The sequence below is a fragment of the Apis mellifera genome, linkage group LG7 (assembly GCF_003254395.2).
Source record: "Apis mellifera strain DH4 linkage group LG7, Amel_HAv3.1, whole genome shotgun sequence".
Taxonomy (NCBI): domain Eukaryota; kingdom Metazoa; phylum Arthropoda; class Insecta; order Hymenoptera; family Apidae; genus Apis; species Apis mellifera.
In genome coordinates this window covers 6,969,083-6,987,241 of record NC_037644.1, presented here as the reverse complement: position 1 = coordinate 6,987,241, position 18,159 = coordinate 6,969,083, and positions in this window count along the sequence as shown.

The window sequence follows — 18,159 nt, the reverse complement described above, 5'->3', positions numbered from 1 at the left end:
ATTATCTTTTTTCAAAAAGTAAATATTTTATGTTATTACTTTTAACAATTGAATATAAGTGTGTATATATATATATATATATATATATATATATATATATATATATATTGTTTAGGTTTCTATATATATATATATATAGAAAAAATTTTTATTCAAAATCGAATCACATGTAATTTCTTTGTTTCAAATAAAATATTAATTTCTTATTACAGATTTATATTTTACAATTCTAGATTTTTTTTAAAGAAAAACTCATAAGATAATTTATGGATCCAGTAAATTAAATATAAAAGATTTGATACTAAAAGTTTTTAAATTTATTTTAAATATAATAAGAATAATTGAATAATGATTATTATAAAAATGAAACGTTAAATGCTATAACATTTTAACATTAATAAAGTTAATATTTTCCTAATACATATTATAACTATGAGTGTTGAATTAACTGTCAAATTATTTTTCATTCTCAATAATATCTCAGGTAGAAGTATTTTAATATTTTAATAAAATGCAATTACTGTTTTAATATGAACGTTCAACTATCCAATTAAATTCAACACTGAAGCAAAATTCAAGAAAAATCTTTGACTGCATCTAGACTGATTTGCAGGAGCAAAATAACTATAACAACATTATTAAGCGTAAAATTTCAATCGAAACTGTATCCTATTATAACTCAATGAATAATAAATTCATTTTATTGCGCATACTCGTTTAACTGCGTTTGAATAATCGAATATCTTGGAATCACGCAATAACGTATATCTCGTCTATCAGAAATTAATGGTTGCACTATTTCAATACGTGTTTTTAAGTAACCATTGATAACTTACATCCAGGAAACACATAGATATACGTATATATAGTTGGGACTTGTCTTATGTGGGCGAAGATTATATCGAATTTCTGCTTCTTATAATAAGCAATTTTTATTTGCAAGTATTACAGCTTTCTCTATGCCAGTTATTTTACATTATTAATCATTCGATTAATTCAATCCCTTCCTTATTTTACATTACTTTTTAGCATCTTGATTTCTGTTGCGTGTCTTAATATTTTTAATCAAAAATATTATTAATCTTTAAATTCTTTGGTATTATTTATATATATTATCGTTATTATATATTATTTAGTTTATATAATTATATAATTTTAATTTTTGCTATATATAAAAATCAATTTTGCGCAAATTAACATAGAGCAAAGGAAAAAAAAAAAAGTAAAAGTTTTAATTTAAATGGTTGAAATGATTTTTAATATCTTGAGAAAGATTCTATTATTTTTCTTTAGATAAAACTTAATCAATTAAATATTTATTAAATTTCATATAATATATATTAATCCTTTGCGCTCCAACGATCACCACTTGAGTTAATGCCGTAACTCCAGCGGTGACTCTCCGGTACCATTTGGATTGATGCGGCATTGAACGACGACAATATTTATTTATATTTGATTTTTTTAGAATATCGCTTCATAAATTTAAGTGAAGTTTGATGAATAAGTTTGATTTTTCATTATTGAATGATGAAATTATTTTTATTCATAAAAAAATTAACGATAGAGAACGATAGATGAAATAAGATATATGTAAATGAAATAAGATATATAAGAAGGGGAAAAATAAGAATAATAGATAGTGAATATGAAAGCAATAATTGTAATGAAAATATCGCAAAAAATACAGAAAATTCCAAATGAATAATATGCACAGAATATATACCGCAAAGAATATAATTTGTACAAAGAAAAATCTATAAGAGCGCAAATATCTTCGAATATAAATGAAACATTAAATTTTTTTAAACTATTTCTTATTAATAAACTTATTAATGAAATAGTGTACAAAACAAATAATTATGCAATAAAAAAATTAGAAGGAAAAGTACTATTACTCTACTTGCCTGACAAACCGAAGATGCATTTTATTGCTTCATAAAATATCGCACAAAACAACAATATAAACTTTAATGTTGTATTATTTTTTTAGTATAATATATGATAATATAATGACTTATATAATATAATATAATGACTTTAATATTCAATAATTTTTTTTCTTTATATTAAAAATATATAAAATATATTATTAAATATAATTATTAAATATATATTATAATATATTAAAAATATATAAAATATTAAAATAAAAGTTTTATGCATTAATTTGTGTATGAAATCATAAATTAAGTGTAAGAAATTCCATCGAACATACTGAACGCATGGATTCGAATCGTTTGGAATTGTTGGTTTGACCAAGAAATAGGCTCGGAGTGCAAAAAGTTAAATATTTAATTTTAAAATGAATTGCATTATTTGTGTATTTTAATCGTAGACTAAAATAAAAATTTTTTTGCACTATTTGAGAGAAATAATCCAATGTAGTTATTGACCTTAAATATGAAATAAATAATAAAAAGCATTGTTTATTTAAAGATATTATAGATATAATATATAGATATTTTTTATTTTATTTTTTTTTTATATTCTAACAAAAATTTTTATAGAAATATAATTCTTATATTTTTGGTTTTAGACATTTTGTTTTTTTATCATAAATTTTCAAATAAAACATTTCGTATTGTAATATAAAATAAATGAAATATTTTGTCTATAATATTTAAGATATTATATTATTCTGATATTTTAAATTTAAAAAAATTTTATTATATTTTACGAAAATATCCAATAAAAATTTTGAATATTTTTATCTGCATATATTTTCAATTACATCTTGACTGATTTGCATAAAGTTTTGAAATTAAACAGTAATTCAATATTTTTCTCGATTAAATTGCAAAGCAACGGGTTAATCAGTGTTCAAAACATTTAATGAATTAATTGTATTTTCTGAAATTATAGAAGTATTGCAATAATTAGAATTTTCAATAATTAGAATTACAATTTTTAATAAAAGACTATAAAGATTGTTTTCAATATTTTTATTTACAATTATTAGTCAATATTATTTTTATATATATATGTGTTTATATATATATTAGCCGATATTATTTTTATATATATGTGTGTTATATATTTACATATATTTTAATTTTCTTAAAATCAAAAATTATGAGTATATTCTAGTTTGAAAATTTTAAAAATCACTGATATATAATCACAGGAATAAAATATTTTGTAGCATCGCATTTACGATATTATGAAATTAAAATATTTCATTCTCGGTAGAGAAAAGATTAATTATTCAATATAATGAAGTATAAGTTTTCAAGCAGTAAGCTTGCTCATGACGGTCTAAAGAACTCTCGAAGAGTCATATCTGAAGGAGATTCTGTGTCGTTGTCAAACTTCCTATCATCCACCAACATAAGGTCTGCTCTTGTCTTTGGAAAGGTCGAGTTAAAGGAACCACGAGAAGGAAGATGAGATAGTTAACCACTAGTTGTAGTATTCATGAAATTTAGTCGTTTACTATATTAACCTAGCTTGCCGAATAGTTTAAGTTGACACGCCATGCATAAAATCAACAAAGTTTGAACATTATCAATTGTAACAGCAAAGAACTTTTAACAATATGTGCTATTTTAATTCATTATTTTATAAATTATTTTTATTTTATTAATCTTTTTTTTAATTAATTGATTGATTTTTATTTATAGAATATAATAATATTCAACTTTTACAATTTAAGATTAATTTTTAATTGTAATGATTAATTAAATATATAAAATATGTTCAAGAATTTCATTTTAATATATTAAAAATTGAAATAAATATTTCTTATTTTACTCATTAAATAATCATTAAATAATAGTTGTTTAGTTGTTTAGAAGATGTATTGCAACAAATTAAATTATAAATAATTTTATAATATCACTTTTATTATGATATACTTATGTCATGTATATAAATCATTATATTAAAAAAAATTAAATAAAAATTATAATATAATATTTAAAATCATTTTATATATAATAAAAGAAACTATTCAATTTTTTTTAAATTGTTAAATTATTATAAAATTTGTATTTCATTTTTCTTGTAAATATATTTTTTAGATATTGAGTATTTCTAGCATATTTATTAATAAATTGCTTTTTTTTTTTTTAATTTAAAAAGAGTCCATATAAATGATATATTAAAACAAATTGAGTTATATTAAATATATTAAGTTAATTTTCAAAATAATATCATATACTACATATTGTATGTAATAAATTCATATACTATATATTACTTTACTATTCGTATATATTTACTATCCTATATAAAGTGTATATTTCACTATATATTTTATAAAAATAAAAATATTTTTTAAGAAGAAATTGTGTAATTAAAAATATAATAATACTGAACAAAATAAAACTAAATATCTTCTAATATGATTTCAATTCAATTCAATTTGTCATTTTGATTGATGCGCTTTTTTAATGAATATCTTCAATTTATAATTTGTCTCTTTATATATATATCATTCTTCTTATACGTTTTAGAAGTATTTTATTAACTTTCCTTTATATATTTTTCATGGATAATTATAATTTCTTAAATTTTTTAAATTTAATTTTTTAATTAATTTTTTAGTTCTAATAATAAAAAATAAAATATAAAAATATAAAAATATAAAAAATAAATAAAAATTAATAACTTACTTATAATGACTTTATAAATCTATTCTATAAATCAGATTAATATTATAATATTAATCCAATAATTTGAACTATTAATGAGAATATTAAACGATATTCTGGTCTGTTCTTTCTCGGTTGTCCTTCTGAAAGAGTAAAATTCATTTCATAACGTCAGTCATTAGGTAGATTATGACTATATGCAAAATGAATATTCGCGTATGCCATGTGGCTTGCTATTTCACGTTTCCACGAACAGAATTTCAATTGCAACCCTAGGGAATGGACGCTTACGCCCTTCTTGCACAGTTTCCTATCGTGCTATTCTCATTAATTGAGAAGTTATTTGGAATAAGAACGTATTTGATAAAATCGTTTTCTGAAATATTCAAAGTTGAAAATATTTTTTAAAATTTATAAAATCGCAATATTTACGAAAAATTTATAAAATTAATAGAAATATATTGAATACTATATAAAATGACATCAAAAAGAGAAATTTTTTATTTACAATATTACATATATTATAATAGAAAATGATGAAGTATTAAAAAAATTATAAAGTTTTAAAAACATCCTTTTCTTCAATTTTGAGTTTTCTTATTGTGTTATTACATTAAAAATAATTATATATATTTTTTATTAAACTCACATTTAAATAGATATAATTATAATTTCTTAAATTTTTTTAATTTAATTTTTTAATTAATTTTTTAGTTCTAATAATAAAAAATAAAATATAAAAATATAAAAAATAAATAAATAAATAAAAATAATAAAAACAAATGTAAAAGTTCCTAAAAATATTTTGAATATATTAAATAGAAAATGAGAAAAGGTTACATTTTTAATTTAATTTAGATTATATTAATAATGCAAGGAAAATTAAAATTATATAAATTTTCAACAATTTTTAGCATCTAATATCATTTATAAATGAAACTAATACATCATTAATTTATAAATAAAATTAATACATCAATATTTTGATTTTGAGTTTGCAATGCATTAAGTATTGAATTTATTGATAATATTAAAAAATATTTAAAACAATTAAAATGAAAACTGATAATAATTTTCTGTTAACATTTTATAAAAATTAAAATTTTTTTACTCTATTTTTTTTTGTTATTTCGAAAATGTTAAATCAAAAAAATTTTCTTAATAAATATTTCTTTTTTATTTAATTTTTCTATATCTTGTATAAATTATTGCAATATAACATTAGCTAATTTAGAGGCATATATATATATATATATATAGCAAAGTTTCAAAAATTAAACCATAAAATTATTAAATAATCAAGAAGAGGGAACTTCCTGAGAAATATCTATAACTGGAAAAATAACCTAGGAATTAATTCATTCAAATTCAATTGTTGCATATTTTCAATCAATTAATAATCATAAATAAAATTATATAAATTTCTCAAATATCCTAAAGAAAAATAATATATTATCAAACTATTTAATCATTAACAAATTTTAAAAAGTAATATTTTAAATATTATGCAATACTCTATTTTTATTTATTATAAATGATATTTCATTAATTACAAATAAATTAAAATGATTACAAATAATTATTCTATTTCAATATTCTAAATTATCATTAAACGATTACAAATAATTATTCTATTATAATAACTATCATTCTATATTAGAAAATTAATTATATGAAATTAATTATGTATATCCATTATTAAATTAATTATGCAAATTATTTTATAAAAACAAAAAGATACTAAATTAACTAGATATTAAATTAAACTAATATAAAATATAAAGATATTAAATTAAACTAACAATAAAATTAAAAAAAATTCAAATTTTGTATAATTTTATGAATTTTTAAAATATATAAAAATATTTATCATTTATTATTATGATTTTGTAAATAACAAAAAAAAAAGTTTAAATTGATGAAATTATAACATATAATACTTTTATGATTATATATATATATACATATATATAATAATAATATTACAAATTAGAAATTTAATAATATTTTTACATCAGTTTTACGTAAGAATTAGAATATAATTTTCAGGTAAAAAATCATTTTTAGCAATTTTCAAATTAAAATTTTTTTTTTCTTTGTAATTTTAAATTCTTTCCATTGAAAATATTTATTTAACTTGCTGCAGCTTGTTTTTAAAATAAAAACAATAAAAAAAAATTAAAACGAGCAATTTAAGTTTGTATCAAATGAAATAAAGTGTTTCGTTTCAAAGTTGTCTCATGAATATATTAATGTACATAAATTGAGCTTTTTGTATATCTTATTATACACTTTATATTTACTATATTATTATATGTCATACAATGTCACTTTAAATTATATCACATAAAATATTAAAATTAAAACCTATTTATTCAAAATAATATTATTTGAAATATTATTTTCTTATCGTTTAATATAATATAAATGCATAACTTCACAATATTCAAAGTTACTTAAATATCTTTAGTTATTTTTAGTAAAATCAATATTAAATATTTGTAATGTAAACGTATAATGCATCATAAAAATATTCGAAGGATGTTATTTTACAAAAAATGCACTTAATCCAAAGAGTAGATTAGATTCAAAGATTTAATTTCAATAAAAGTTCATATATAATACATAATATAATACAATAAAAAATTGTATATACAATTGAAATAATTTTTTTATAAACAAAAAATTTCTTCAATCTTTTTAGATATATATTTGTAAATTTAGTTTTTTTTTTTTAATTAAAGTTAATCTAACAGTAAAAAGTTAATTAAAGTTAATCTAAGTAAAAAGAGAAAAAAAAGAAAAATCATTTGAAAAACATTTCATTTTAGAATCTTTTAATAATAAAAATAAAAAACTCAAAATACTGATAATATTTTACTTTTCAAAATATTGCAATAATATCTTTGATATCTTATATACTTGAAGAAGTTGAGGAATGAAATCAATCCTTAAAGTTTTGGGAAAAATTATTTTCATTTTTTGAACACAATTCTGCTTGTGAATTTTTTTTATAAATAAAATATAACAATAATAGAAAATTAAGATAATAGAATAGATAATAAAACACTTTCTGAATACATTGTAATGTAAAATTTTACTCTATCTTGCATTATAAAATTATACTTAAAAAATAAAAACATAAACATTCAAATTTTGAACATTGATTTTTTCTTTAAAATGATATTTCAATAAAAACAATTGTTTCATGTATAAGTTTGATATATTATATTTTTGATTATTTTGATATATTATATTTTATTCAAAATTATTTTTATTAAAAATTAACATTTTGTTTAAAAAAAATGTCCAAATATCTTCGAGAATCATTAATTTAATCAAAATTTTCGTATTTTAAAAAAGGATTGTTTATTGTAATGTCTAATAATGAATATTTTTATACTAAAATATTTAAAACGATTTAAAATTAGATTTCTTACAAAAATTATTACACAAATATAGAAATTTTTAACTATATTAAAAAAATAAATTTACAAATTAATAAATTAATAAGACTACATTTAACATAGCAAGCATTCGGTAATTTATTGATTGGAATTATTTTCATATATATTTTAATTAAAATTAAAACGCTTTTTGATTTCTAATTAATAATTAATCACAAAAATTCGTTTTTAAATTGTTCATAGAATATTTTTATTTTTTTTTCAAAATCATTTTGTATTGAAAAATATTATTCTCGAATCAATTTGTATATTATTCGAACGTAAAAATAGCAAATATGCATTTTGTATGTTTTTCAATAGTTTGTGAATGATTGTGCCAATACTTATATCAATCAAATAGACTTTATCAATATTAATTAATATTGAGCAAATAATTCTTTTGAATTATTATTGTTCTCCTGAATTAATTTCTTTTGTTTACATTTAATATGTTGTAAAAAAATTCATTCATGATATCAAATATTCCATAAAAATCAATTTTATGATAAAAAAATTGATTAAAAAATTTATGTTAATTGGACATTTTTAACTCTTCTTAGCAAGTATTATAAGCTCTTAAAATCTTAGATCTTTTTTTTAACATTCTGTATTACAATTCAACTCTTTCTTTCTTCTGTTATTCTTTATTTGGTATTCATACTTGACATTAATAGAACAATGTTCTTAACAATGTTGTTTATCCGATTCGTGCTCTTTGTCTATTATATATGTTTCATATATATTGTATTGTACATATAGATATATATTTTCATTTCATTTTTTGATAGATACATAAGACCTTATCTCTTCATATTTTAATTTTTGTTATCCGATTAAAAATCAGATCGATTATCAATCAGCTCGTTTTCTATATTGTGATACATTTTTACATTATGATATTATTTTAATTTATTTTTTCTTTATACATATTTTATATCATTCAATTACAATAACATGTGGAAAATCCTTATATCGATCATTTTCATATTTATTTTCAATCGGACAACAAAAATTTATCGAAAACCTGATAATTTAATTCACGCAATACGGTTATTGTCATTTTATAATATTATTTTATGTAATAATTGAACATTTTGAAAAATCATCATGAAGAAAAAATAAATCGTATGTATACATCATTATCAACATATAGAATAAAGGATGAGACTATTGTCATTGAATGTAGCTTAAGTTGGAAACAGATGCATTTACTAATTCAGGTATTATTGCATTCTATTATTTTAAACACTTCTACTTGGTGTATAATAGAGAATGACACATCAAAATTGACATTTACTGTTCGTTAGATTGCTGAATGGCAAATTTATTCGTCGGTCACATTAGCGATGAATTTGTCGCGTTACTCGACTTCCAATCACACTGGTCGCCTCGTTGCACGGCTATTCATTTAATCGACGCCTGGTGATGCTTTCTAATTCATGTTCAATGAAAGTCATGTTGAAATTTCTCTTCAATTATACTGATTTTATTTAACGTTCGTGTTATAATAATTGATGTTTTATTTATTCAGAGAAAGAAATTTATTAATTATCTCGATGTCAATATATGCAGTTTTTGATAGTCATAATTTAAAAAATATAAATAATCTAGTTTATTTTTTAAAATGTTTCTTTTTGCAATTTTTCAAAAAAATTTTTTGCAAAATAAATAATATTAATATAATATATTAACATATTATTAATATTATATTATATTAATATTAATATATATAAATTTACAATTACAAAAAAATAAGTTACATATTAATTATGTCATAAGATAATAACTTGATGACTTTCTATAAAAAATATTCTATATACTTCTTTTAATGATATTAAGAGTTATATTTCGAATAGAAGTTAAAAGAAGTTTTAGAAAAGTAGAATAGAAAATGTTTTAGGAAAATGGAATTTTAATATTAGAATACTTTGTATATAAAATATATAAAATTTTATAAATGATAAAATATGTAAATATGATCTATCTTGATTATTATTTTAAAAAAATGAAATCATAAAGATTTTAAAAAACTTGATCTATAAAAAAAAAAATAAATTTTAATATATTTTTTAAAAACATTTTCATTATAATTGGGAAATCGAATATTTGAATATTTAAACAATCATTTGCTGTTTTAATCTTTGTTTGAATATACAAAATTTAATATCAGAAAAATAATTATATTTGAAAATTTCATTATAAGAATAAATATTATGTAAAGTTTATATACAAATTTCATATATAATAATCATAAAATTTTACAATTTACAAATGCAATTATCTTCTATTTCCTTTGTATATTAAAAAATTTTTTAGCTAATTTGATAATTAAAAAAATAGAATCCTTGATTTTATAAAAAAAATCGTTTTTTTTTTCATTATCCAAAATTTTTCTTTTTAATTTATAAAGATAAAATAAAGATAAAATAAATGTTTTATATTAAAAAATATAGAATAATTTATTTAAAAATAAAAATTCCCTTATACGAATAATCTTATTTCTGGATAATGGAAGTTCTACCATATAATATATCAAATATAATTATCAAAGTTTTTAGCAAATCAGTATATTCATACAGAAATATTTATGCGATAATTGTATAAATTAATATTATACCTGTTTTTTTATTTAATATCTTTAAAAGAAATTAAAAATACAACGAGTTGAATGTTAAATATGATTCGTTCGATAATTTATTGTCATTTTATTTTTTCACGTCACTAACATCTTTTTTCTTGAACTAAAATAGTAAGAACAGTGTTATTACTGCTTTAAGATGTTACGTGTAATTTATATGTTCTTTATCTCGAACGAAAGAGTAACGAATGAAAATAAAGCATAAATTAGAGATATATTAATTGTCGGTGATGTCGTGAATTTTCGTTCGAAAACAGTTTATTTCGCGCAATTTATACATTGAAAATGTTCACTGAAGCGTAATTGTTTCTCATTTAATGAAACAATGTTGTGAAATTTGTGAATGAAATTAATTACGAAACATTTTTAATGATTAAGAGCCAGTTTCATAGAGGCGTCACTTTTCTCACACGTACTTCCTTGATGTCGAATCAAGAGTTGCAATGAAAGAATTTTAATTATGATTTATAAATATACATATATATGCGCTTTAATTACTACAGTGAATAAGATTTTCCACGGTGAAATTAATTGGACAGAGTGAGGTTTTAGGGATGATGTTTGATAATTCTGTTTATTAATTTGGCAAAGGAGAAATGAATTTCATGTTTATTTTCGGTCTTTTTATTTTTTATTTATATTTGTATGTATTTCATTTTATAGCTTTTCACATTCTCGTGAAATAGTAAAAAGGAGTGAAAATAATTAAGTACGTGTATTTATTTATTAAATATAAGATACATTATTAAAGATTGTTATCGTTATATATAAAATCTTTGTTATTCATTCTTTATTGAACATTCAAATATGTTTATTTTTGCAATAATTTTTTCAAATGTAATCTTAAGAATATAAAAATATACAAAAATTATTATTAAATTATATAATAAACTAATAATCAAATTACATATAAAATTAATTAATATTACATTTTTAAATTTAATTTTTTAATTTAAAGATACATCGATAATTTTAAGATATGCCTATACCTATCAATATTTTGTTTTTAATGAAAAAATATTGAAATATAGAATTTAAAGAAATATTTATATACATATAAATAAAAGAAATTTATTCTGAATATTAAATATATATTCATAAAATAAATAAGTTGTATATTTACATGAATAATAAATAAAATATTACTATTTTTATATATATGAAATAAACTTGAGACTAAACTAGATATATTAATTAATATATACTAGATATATTAATTAATATATATTAATAATTAATATACATATTTACTTAATCGTTAAAATATATTAATTAATATTAATATAATATGAAATATATTATTATAATGAATTAGAGAACTGATATTTGATGGACTTGAACGTTTAAGCAGATTTTCATCATATTAAATAGTTCTTAGGTAATTATATTTCTGAAGATTGTATTCAATTTCTGTACTTTGTACTTTTTCTCTTTTACAATTAGTTACAACTAATTTTACTGCATTTTCAAATATAATTTTCAATGATATATTTTTTATTACGGTACAAAATGAAAAATTAATGAATATTAAATTAATCATATATGTATTAAAATTTGTTGTGCTATTATTTTCAAAGCATATTATAAATATCTTTTTTTCTGTAAATTTTTATAAATATCTTTTTAATATAGATACAAATAAAATATCGAAAAAATATTAATAACAGTTATAATTATATATAGTTTTTTAACAATAATTGCAAACTATTTGTATGCTTGTAGATAATGATTTGTGGTTTTATAAAACAATTACAGTAATATTTTTAGAATAATTATTAAAATAATTATTAGAATAATTTATAGCAAACGTTATTTGTATACTTACATGTGTTATGTATAAAAACTTTTCAGACATAACAAAATTTTTTTTAGAATGTTTAAAAATTCTTTTGATTCGCAAAATAAAGGAATAAAAGAAAGAAAGAATAAATATCATGAAATTGAATTTACATACAAAATTACATATATATATTATATATACATGTATAAATTAACTTATAAAAAATTGTTTTCAATTTATTTATTACTATATTATTAAAATTTGATGATACAAATATTGCATTTATATGTATATAAATAGTGTTTACTCAGTAAATACCAGTTTACCAATTGCATTTAATAATATTAATCAATAAAAGTTAAATATGTATCATATAAAAATATTTTTATGATTTATATTATCAGAGCATCATGAACAATTATATCCTTAAGGAAGTAACGGAAAAATTTAAACATATTTAGCATAAAACATTGAACAAATAATTATTTTAATATTAATTATATGATTTTCTTAATTTCATTCACATTTTATTTTTAACTTAAATTATATTATACAAAATTCTAAATTATATAAAATGACCATTTATTCAAATTTAGCATATAGAATAACACTATAATAATTAGTGAATATCTATATTCACTTTTTATTTTTTAATTTCTTAATTATTCATTTTTATTTCGATATAATTTATATATAATTACGATTAATTTATATATTATTAATTTATATATAATTACGAGCAGGAAAAATTTTATTTTGTTTCACTCTATTTCTTAATCTTATTTCCAATGTATGTATCAAAATTGTATTAATTTTGAAAAAAATATATAATTAATATTTTTTCTCAATAAGAGATAAAATAAAAGATAAGATATTATTATTAATTTCTTTCAAGAAATTTCTCTCTACAATTTATCTATCAAAAAATAAGAATAATGAAAAAAAAAAGAAGTTTGAAAAATAGTGATAGTTTAAAATTAAGTTTAGGTTTTCGAGAAAAATAATAATAATTTTCGTTATTTTCTCCAGATCATTCAATTGATCATATATCGTAAAAAGATTTCTTAGTGAACGTCAGTCGATAAATTATTCGATTGGTCAGCAATCTAATCTTTTGAATGATTTTGAATACAGCGGCATTATTAATCACGACAAAGATGGCTAGCCGCAGTAACTCAGATCGCATTTTCTTATATTTATAATAATTATACCTCGCAGCGCGATAGCCATTCTCTTCGCTTATATTAAGACTTGGGAACATGTTGAAGAAGAGAAGTTGCCCATCCTCATTTTATTTCCCTTTCGAATTGCATCCACGCCTATCGGTAACTTTTATCGTTAATAAATTTTCTTTCCTTCTTCCTTGCGTGACGAGTAATCAGCAAACGGAACGAAGAAAACGATGTCTGTACAATCCTCCCGACAAACTGATTTCTTCTACTTTGACATCCGGTTGAAGAAAATAGATTTTTGAAATAGATAAATAGAAATAGAATTTTGTGAATAAATTTTTGTACATGAAATAGTAATCATATAAAGATATATTTTTTCATATTCAATGTTATATTGAGATAAGTATTTTATTAAAATATAATATTATGAAATGTAATATTAATATTTTATAGTACGATACAATGTATTAAAATCATGAATTGATTTGGAAGTCAATCGACAAGAATTAAGTTTGCTTAAGTTGGTGTTAATTTCAAAAATATTTTCTTTTGTAAAAATTTTTGTTTCTGTTTTGTTAACGAGTTTATTAAGGAAAAATTTAATGGGCAATTGTAGAGCGCATTAGATAATGTTGCATATGATGCTGATAATGAGTTGTGAGATTAATCAAAATTGTTTGATGAATAATCAAAACAATATATGTCAAATCTAAACATAACAAGATCTACGTAATATGTAATTTGCTAGAGTTTTTCATTACTCTATAGATTAATTTCTATATATATATGAACTAAATAAATGTTTTTAATTTTTGCATTTTATTTTATTTATATCTTTTATTTTCGAAATTATAGTGTTTGCTTTTAATTTAAATATTAAATAAAGTACCTTATTATGAAATTATTTTAAGTCTAATTTTTTTCAGTCTACATATCCAGTTCTGAATATATTTCAAGTAAAAAATTTTGTAAGAAATTATTAAATAATTTTGTTAAAATGGAATACAAATGAATATTTAAAAGTGTATTTCATGTTTATAGTAATAAATGCTTATATCAATGGAATATATTTAAATAATAAATGAGTTTATTAATTAAAGTAATAATGTTTAATATTTTTAATATTAATTTAAAATAATATAATATAATATTTCATGTGTCTTCTAAAAGCTTGATTTATTTATTTTTTTTATAATTATTATTTAACAAGGAAATTTAATTAAAAAAATAGATATAGGAGAAAAAATATATTTATACGAGAAATGAAATATTCTAAATGATGAATAAACATGCGAATTACGTAAATTTATCCATTATTCAAATATACAAACTTAAATATTAACATACCATCGCTTGGGAAAAAATAATATACAAATATTTCATTGCATTTATAATAAAGAAAATATTCATTTTAATCAATCATTTCAATTCCATATTGAAAAATATACAATTAAGATATTTATTTCTAAAATCAAAATTAAAATTATTTCAAACAGTATTATTATATTTTAAACAATATATATGAAACAAATTAATATCGCAAATTAGTCTTATTTAAAATAGAAAAAAAATAATTTTATTTCTTATTTCAAATATTATTATTCAGAACTGATCTAGACTTGTTCTCTTTTCTTTCCTCCTTCCCGTTTTCAATTCATTCGATTTTACGTTACTTTTTACAGGATATCCGGTTCGTTGCACGCGTCTCGCTCGTCGATAAATGTTTCGAGCGAGCAAATTATAACTTGGACTGCAGGAAACACTCGTTTTTATTAGTTAAACGGAATCTTTTCTTTTTTTTCTCTTTTTTTTTTTTTCTTTTCTTTTCTCTTCTGTTCAACGACGATCATTGGCAATGTGCGCACAAGTTACAGAGAGTGTGAGCTCACAGTAGTCTGCTTAACCATGTCTGATCGTGAATGTTTCTTTTGACAGAAACGAAGCAAACGAATATCGCAAACGTCCGCTAAGAATTTTTCGTCGATAGAATTTACATTTCTGCATATAAAAGAGCGAGAATTTTTCCTTATCGAATCTAGACTGGACAATTTCCTAGTCAAATAGAGGAAAAAATGCTTTGCCTATATAATAAATCCTTGACAATTTAGAGTTGTCAATTTATATTATTTGTCTTTATAGATTAATTTTTCGAAAATAAATTATTGTTTTTATTAATTTAATATTTTAATATTTGATTAATACAAATTTTCATTTTTCGTATTTATATATTATATTATATATTATTTTGGAACAGGAATGATATAATTTCAAACTAATTTTTATAATTTTAATTGTTTTCGTTAAAAATGTATCTAAAGAAAAATGCTGCTTAATCTCTGTAATTTGAATTCTATAACTTTAAAATTGCGATAGAATTAAAATCTTATTTATTCTTTTATCTTATCTCTATAAATATCTATTTAAAAAATGTAAATTTAAATATCAATAAATTCATTGTATTGAAGACAGAATTTCTTTTCTTTTTAAAAATTTTTTAAAAAATTTATTAATATGAAAAATGAAAAATGGATTGATAGATGTATAAAATAATGAATTTCGTTAATATTTTTAATATAATAAAATTTCGATTTAAATAGAAGATAAATAAATTAAATAAATCGATTTCTTTTATAATGTCTTCTATAACATTTTCAATATTCATTCACAATTATATCTAATATATTAGCTATTATAATTGAAAAAAATTTATAAAAATAAAAGTTCAAAAGATTAGTGTAAATGCAAACACATTTATGAATAAAATTTTTAAAGAATTATTTTTTGTTAACGAATCCTGCATTGACAGCAAAAATTATTATCAAATAATCTCAACGCGTTTTTTTAAGTGTCTTTTAATGGAAAATAATTTTCGATAGCAAGTCAAGTTTATTAGTAATCCTAATGAACAGTAAACTCTAGATGATCAAGAGTTTGAATGATCAAAATTCTAGATAATCGAGAACCGGTTAACATATTCAAGGTTCTTGAATAGCAGATATTCGATAAGTACAAAAAACAGTTGTAAAAATACGAAAAATGCAAAAAAATCCAAAATGATCGTTCACATAGACGATAACATTTGTATTAAATATCTATGCAAAAGAAAAATCGGATATATTGAAAATTCTTTTTCATCTTTTTCACATTTCTTGGAAAAAGAAATTGATAGAATAAGAAATTTTCATGATATATTTATTATGCATCTTGCATTATTGATCTCGAATATATTAATCGAACATTTGATATTTTGAAAAATAAAATTTGAATTTGACATAGAAAGCTATAGAATTAATTTATGCATTTAATATATTTGTATATATGAAGTATATTGAAACAACGATTTAAGTTGATATTCCACGTGCAATTTGTTTATCATTATTTTAAATTCATATTTTCTGAATATTGCATTTTCTGTTCTTCTTTATTATTCAAACGTGGAATGGTTCAATAATTTTATTGTATTAGATACTCGTTTTGAACATAATGTTACTTTATGGAAAAGCAGTATAACATGACTACGTGTTAGCAAATGATACATGTGACACGCGACTGCAATAAGAAAAATAATTTTTGCGCAGAAAACATATTATGAATTTTAACATTGAAACAATAGATATATTTATTTTTATCTAACAGAGTCATATTTATGTTTCATTTAAAACAATTGATTAAACTAATTGATATAATAGTTATTTGAATAATGTAATTTATCTATGAAATTTGTTACACAAACTAAGGTAATAATTATAAAAAATATTATATTTATTATATTGTATATTGTAAATGTCACATTTAAATATTAATTAATTAAAATAAAATAAATATTTCTAATATCTTCTATTAAATTTCTAATCATTTTTATTCAATTAAAATAGTTAAAATAAATAAATCTTTACATACAAATATAAAGATATTATATTTTTTACAATTTTGTTATATTTTATCTATTTCGTTTATTTATATTCATCTATGAATTTAATAATAATTATATCGATATAAAACCAGAAATAACTTTAATTTTAAACAAAAAATAAGGAATAGATATTTTACTCTTTAATATAAAAAATACTTAGATAATATTTTAAAATCTAGGATTTAAATATTATGGACAATTCTGCATATTGAATTATAAGAAGATATAAAATAATTCTTTTATTAATAATCTATATACAAATTTAAATATATTTTATTAATTAGACTTTCTTGCATAAATGCAATTTTTAACAAATTTTTCTAATATAACTTCAATTTCTTTCAGAGGATACATGCCATAAAAGATCTTAAAATCAATTATTTCTAAATAATCTTGCTATACTTTCACTTAATTTTACTTTATACTGGATACATTTCATTCGTTCAATCAACATTCTTCATTGACTCGTAATGATATAAGATGACACAACTCCATTCACTTTTCAATAGCTAGCTTTTTCTAAGCATTATAAATTCGCGTTAATCAACCGGAGTTAGAATCTGTTCAAATGAAGAAACATGATCTCTTCTCTCTAAAAGTGACGTAGATTTGTGT